The sequence below is a fragment of the Ictidomys tridecemlineatus genome, chromosome 13 (assembly GCF_052094955.1).
Source record: "Ictidomys tridecemlineatus isolate mIctTri1 chromosome 13, mIctTri1.hap1, whole genome shotgun sequence".
Lineage (NCBI taxonomy): Eukaryota > Metazoa > Chordata > Mammalia > Rodentia > Sciuridae > Ictidomys > Ictidomys tridecemlineatus.
The window spans coordinates 46,860,654-46,867,764 of record NC_135489.1 but is presented as its reverse complement, the minus strand read 5'-3'; positions in this window follow the sequence as shown (position 1 = coordinate 46,867,764).

The window sequence follows — 7,111 nt, the reverse complement described above, 5'->3', positions numbered from 1 at the left end:
ATCCTTGCTGTCTTTGGAACACCTGTTAAATGGAAAACATTGTTTTAGTCCCTTGAGATGGAGCTTGAATGGATTAAAATATCCCCTCTCCTCAGATAAAGAAATATCCCTGCCCAGGTATTCCGATGTCCTATGTCTAGCAAACGATAGGGCCAGGATTCAAATTTGAATCTTTTTTTTTTTCAAAGTCTGTTCTCTGTCACCTATTCCTCCTTTTCTCCCTGTGGTAACCAGATTTCCATCACTGTGACAAAGTACCCAAGATCAATCCACTTAAAGGAGGAAAGGTTTAACTGGATTCATGGTTGCATGGCCCATCAATTTGGGCCTGTGGTGGGGCAGAACATCCAGGCAGGGAGCATGTGGTGGAGCAAAGTGGCTTACCTCCTATCAAAAAGGAAGGGGTCAGGGTCCCTTCAGGGACACCCCAGTGACCTAACTTCCTTCCACTAGGGCTTACTTCTTAAAGGTTTCACCAACAGTGCCACAGGTTAGTGACCGAGACTTTCAAAACATGGCCTTTGGGGGACACTTAACATCTAAAACCTAACACTCCTGACATATATAGGACCCAATCTCTGAGGACTGGCTGGAGAGAGGAGTTCAGGAGATCCTCTACACTTCCCATAACAGCCACCTTTGTCACATACAAATTCTGAGGGACTAAAAATAGTTTCTAGAACACAGACTTGTGCGTCTCTTTCCTCAGCCATATTTCTCAAGAGCCTTCTTTCTATAGGCTTTGGCTATGGCCTTGGGGACAGAGAGGAGCACCTGTGTTTGAGGTAGTACTAGGATAATGGAGGAGCTACATCTGAGAAACCCCACATGTGAGACATTATGAATGTTCCTGAGCTCAGTCCCCAGCCCCTTTTATTTATCAGGGACCGGAAAGGGTGTTGGGGTATGAGGTGGCTTGCCTTCATAGGATGGGGTCCTGTGGGCCAAATCTGGCCAGTAGCCTGTGAACCACAAACCACGACTGGTGGGCTGAAAATCTAGCTGGCAGCCTGTTTTTATAAGACCTATGTGTAAGAATGGTTTCTATTGTAAAGGATTGTTAATCCAACAATCTAACAAAGAAGAGACTATACATGGATCACAAAGTCCAAACTATGGACTATTTGGCCTTTAAGAAAAAAAAAAAAACCTTTTTGCTGAGTCCATACTTAGAATGAAAGAAAGTATATGCTCAGCCGTGACCAGGTGTCTAACCTAGCCAATGACAAGGACTTTTTGTCCTAGGTTCATATGATAAAAGTGTCAATGAGGAGGACTTGCAATCCTCCGTCTTTGGAGGAGCCTCAACAGCTACATGATGATCATGTCATAAAGAGGTCAAGTTAAGCGCCCCATGTTATGTGCTCTTCACTGCTCCGAGATTGGCAATGTGTGACGTGCCATGGAGATTAAGATATTTATTTATTTATTTGAACTGAGGGCATTGAAACCAGGGGTGATTAAACTCCTGAGCTAAGTCCCCAGCCCTTTTTATTTTCTATTTTGAGACAGGGTGTTGCTAAATTACTTAGGGCTTTGCAAAGTCTTTGAGGTTGACTGTGAACTTGCCATTCTCCTGCCTTCAATCCCCAAGGCCACTGAAGATAAATCTTCAAGCTGTTAATGAATGTAAACTTTCTGAGATTTCACATAAGAGAAATTTACTTTTTGTTCAGACAGTCATTGGTTGATGGGAAGAAGGGGCTCTGCTCCTCACAGTCATTCCGGGACCTGGGCTGAGGGTGGCTTTTCTGTGCTCAGCTTCTCAGTTCATCCTAGAGGTCAGCATCTCCCTGGGAAATGGAGGAGAGAGGCTGGCAAGTCATCTATGGGAGATTTTTATGGGCCAGCTCCCATGTCACTGACCAGAACTCAGTCATAGCCACAGCTAACTGCTAGGAAGGCTGGGTAATGTAGTCTAGCTGTGGGCCAAGGAAGAGGAGGGAATGGATTCCCACCAGGGACGCCTTGGGTAAAAACTGGAAATTGGCCCCTCTGTAGTGACAGAGACTTGATGTTAGTGAGAGCAAAGCTGATACTTGAATGTCATATTCAGAGCAAATAAGAGCTTCATTGCTTGTGGTGTCCTAAGGAATCACTCACCTGGCCCTGATATGGTAGAAAATGGGCCGGGATTGAAGGACACGAGGGACACCCAGCAGGTCAGGGGCCCTGGGTAAGTCACATCTTCTGGACACTAAGTGCCTCATCAATCAAATGAAGTAGCTGGACTGTGTGTTTACATATAGCACCTAGAGCACAGAGGACAGCAGAGGACCAGGGGACCCTTCAGGTGACTACCAACCACATTTCCACACAAAAGAGTTCCATCCTGGGTTCAGATATTGTCTGTCTTTCCAGGGTGCAGCCAGAGCCCTATTGGGAAGACCCTGGGAATATGGTGCCTCTGATGCTTTTATAATCTACTGTGTGGGAAAAGTTGTGGAAAAGCCCCTGGTGTGTACATGAATACTCACACCAGGATAAGCAAGGAGGAATGGCAGAGGTGGCTCCCTTGGAGGAAGACAGATGGGAAACAGAATTTAAAATCAGTGTGATGGGGGTCACTGACTGGAGGTGGGTGTGCAGAGAGGAGGGGTGCAGGGTGGCTTCCAGGGAAGGAGACATTGGGCCACGTAGTAACTGCATTAGCTACGAGAGGTATGCAGTCAGGAGGAGGCGGGCAGGCAGGGTCAGGAGCTCCGGTGCTGACTTTACCTTCAGCACTGGTAGGCTGGGAGTTGAAGTCTAGATATGAGGAGCTGGAGAAGTGGACAAAGGCCCTCAGCCTCCTGATTCCCACTAGAAACATGCATTTTATTCCATAGGCAATAGGGAGTCACCAAGTGGATTAATTTTTAGGAGTGACATGTTAAGTTTTGGGTGAATCATTTTCCCCCTTTTATGTTATAACAGATCTAAACTGTCCTTTGAGAAAACCAACTTTTTCACTTTCTTAAACTATAAAACTAACACTTGCAAAAGAATGATTAATAAAAAAAATCACACATAAACTCATCATGCAGAGGTAATTGCTAACATGACAGAATATATTCTTCTGGTATTTTGGGTAACCATACTTTAAAATGGCTGAGATTGCACAGTACATCAGGCTTTTAAAAACTTTTACTTAAAATTTTGCTAATGCCAAAATTTATGACAATAAAATTTTTATTTTATTAAAATTTATTTTAGTTAAATAAATACTATACCTAGTTCCCACTTCTCTGAAAATGAAGCCAATAAGAAGCTTCCTGCCTGGTCACATCCTTCTGCCCTCCCCAGCTCTGATCTGTTCTCAACACAGAAGCCAGAGCAATTCTGTTAAAATGTACAAAAAAAAACTGTAAATAACAATAAGAAAAAAGTTATGCCAGGAGCAGTAATGCATGCCTATAATCTCAGTGGCTTGGGAGGCTGAGGCAGGAGGATCACAAGTTCAAGGATAGCCATGGCAACTTAGCAAGCCCCTAAGTAACTTCAGAGAACTTATCTCAAATAAAATATTTTGGGAATGCCAGGAGTGGTGGTGCATGCCTGTAACCCCAGTGGCTGGTGAGGATGAAACCAGAGGATCATGAGTTCAAAGCCAGCCTCAGCAATGGTGAGGTACGAAGCAACTCAGTGAGACCCTGTCTCTAAATAAAATACAAAATAGGGCTGGGATGTGGCTCAGTGGTTGAGTGCCTTTGAGTTCAATCCCCAGTATGCCCCTCCAAAAAGGGCTGGGTATATGGCCCAGTGGTAAAGCACCCCTGGATTCAATCCCTGCTACAAAAAAAAGGAGGAGGGGGAGTTACATTCATCACCCAGAATCCCACATCTTGATGTATTTTGTTTCTAGATTTTTTTTTCTGTGAATATTTTAAATATCTTCAGTTTTTTTTTTCTTTAGCATAAGCCCCAGTGTGTTACTCAGCTTTTTAGTGCTGTAACAAATAACCCAAGATAATCAACTTACAAATAGGACACATTCATAGTTTCAGAGGTTTCAGTCCCAGTAGCTTTTGGGCTTGTGGGGAAAGCACATAGTGAAACAAAGCTATTTACCTGATGTTTGGATGCAAAAGAGAGAGAAAGAGGCCAAGGTCCCCCAATCCCCTCCCAGGGCACATCCCCCACTGATCAGAGACCTCTTACTAGGCCCCACCTCTTGAAGGTTTCATCACCTCCCCATAACACCAGGCTGGGGCTTCAGCCTTTCTTTAACTCACCAGCTTTTAGGGGAACATTTAAGATCCAAACTCTAGCACCCAACTTTTATCAGGAAGTCAATTATATAAACAAAGCTGATAAAGTATTTCCTAAAGCCTATGTTATTCATAGTCATGCAAATAATCCAGAGTCTCCCAGCACAGGTCAAGAGAGACTATTGGGGAACAGGAGAATTGGTTTGCATTGCTTAAATGCACTTTTTACAGTTGCATTTTGGAATGAATTTTGTTGTTAGGTGTTAAGCTTGTATTGAGCCATAGCATTAAATATAATATTTGTTGTCGTGGTTGCTTTAAGGATGTTATTGAAGTCTCATCCATTCCATCAAGCAATGCCTTCTTGAAGAAGTCTCAAGAGAAACATTCTTCTCATATTTTATTGCTAAAAAATGTTTTGCTTCCCCTTGTACAGAGCATAATTCTTTTTATAAAAAAAAGTCTTATTAGCAATGCAAACTTTCTTCTTTTTTATTGAATACTAGGAACTTGGAGGTGAAGCTACAAGTTCCTTTTAGCCACCATGTAGAATTTAACAGCATACATACTTGTAGGCTAGATTTTTATTTAGGTTTGCCTTATTCTATCCTTATTTTTCTCTTCCCCCTAACTCCCTGGTATATAGATTCACCTCTCTCTCTCTCTCTCTCTCTCTCTCTCTCTCTCTCTCTCTCTCTCTCTGTGTGTGTGTGTGTGTGTGTGTGTGTGTGTGTGTGTGTGTGTAGAACCCTTTCTGTCCTTTCCAAGACCCACAACAGATGCCCGGAAGCACAGATAGTACCAGACTCTACATATACTATGTTCTATCCCTATGCACCCTGCCTCATGGTATCAGAATTAGTTTGACTTTTCATGCTTTATGCCCAGGTGACTCCTTTGAATCACTACTCTTAAGCTTTAGGGCCATTAAGAAGTAAAGCAAGATTATTTGAAAACAAGCCCTCAGATACCTCAATAGCTGATCTGGTAACCAGAATGGCTACTAAGTCTACTAAGTGACTAGTGGGTGGATGTGCTGGACAAAGGGGTGAGTCACATTGCAGGTGGGATGGAGCGAGATGGTGCGTGATTTCATCCGAGTATTCAGAGTGGTGTGCAATTTAAAACTTACCTCTTATTTGCTTTTGGAATTTTCCATTTCATGTTTTTAGACTGTGGTTGACTGTAAGTGAAACTATAGAAAACATATTTATAAATTGGGGGGGCTACTTTATGTATAGTTATATACATATGTGTTTGCACACCCATATAAAATATTACATATATAATATATATTTGTACATACATAATTTAAGCAATTTAGGTCACTAAATAGCTGAGGCAGGAGGATCTCAAGGTCAAAGCCAGCTTTAGCAACTGAGTGAGGCCTTAAGCCACTCAGTGAGACTTCGCTTCTAAATAAAATATAAAAAAGGGCTGGGGATGTGGTTCAGCAGTTAAGTGCCCCTGGGTTCAATCCCTGGTACCAAAAAAAAAAATCATTAAGCAATTAGACCATAGTTATATATACATATATATGCAATATACATTTTTATCTACAGATATATATAAAATAATATAAAAACATCTATTTCTACAATACTCTCTTACACAGCATAGTTATTTTTATATATAACATTTTTGAAATGAAGAAAGATTTAAATGAGCACAATATTGTTGTGTGGATGATTTGGGTAGGACCAGTTTGGAGGTGGGTGACCACTTAGAAACTGTGCCAGTGTGAAAGGCCATGCTAGCTGCAGCAGGGGCATGCGTGTTCACATGGGCAGAAGGAAATGGAACTGAGAAATATTTATAAGACAGATACATCTCAACTTAATGCCAGATTTGTTGGGATGAAAAGAGATTTGACCTCCAGGTTTTTGGTTTAGACTGCCCAATTGGGACAGGAAGTCATTTGGAAGGAAATATGAAACATTCATTTTGGGGTGTATTGATTTGAAGGAAACTTCCTTGGACAGCCAGATGGAGATCAGCTTTGCTGATCCTGCCATTTGTTTCACTTACATTTATTTATTTCCATGATTTTTCTTTCTCTCTTTTTTTTAAAGAATGCTGGAGTTTTCTAAAATATATATTTTTTAGTTGTAGATGGACACAATATCTTTATTTTACTTATTTATTTTTATGTGGCACAGAGAATCAAACCCAGCACCTCGTAAGTGCAAGACAAGCAGTCCACCACTGAGCTACAACCCCAGGCCCTCCCATGATTTTTCTTGACTTGGAATTCAGTCACCTTAGCTTCTTCTAGTGAACACACTCAAGCCATCCTGGGTTTTACTGAGTTCCTATACTTCCAAGAGAGGCCTTATCACCTGTTGTTGTTTTGTTTTGTTTTGTTTTGTTTTTTGCCTGATCTCCATCAGCACTTGTTATCAGCATTACCTTTACAGCAAGTCTTATGTTGCTATTTTGTTTGGTTTTTTTTGGTGCTGGGGATCGAACCCAGGACCTTGTGCATGTGAGGCAAGCACTCTACCAGCTGAGCTATATCCCCAGCTGTTTGTTTCTTTATTTGTTCTAATTAGTTATACATGACAGTAGGGTGCACTTTGACACAACACCCATAAATGGAATATAAATTTTCATTCTTCTGCTTGTACATGGTATAGAATCACACGGTATATCCTACCCCCATTCCTCCTCCTCTCCCTTCATTCCCCTCTGCCTAATCCAAAGAAACTCTATTCTTCCCTAGTCCCCCATCCCTGCCTTATTTTGAATTAGCATCCACATATCAGAGAAAACATTTGGCCTTTTTTGGGTGTGTGTGTGTGTGTGTGTGTGCAGAATTGGCTTATTTCACTTAGCATGATATTCTCCAGCTCCATCTATTTACCAGCATATGCTATCATTTCATTCTTCTTTAAGGCTAAGTTATATTCCATTGTGTATAT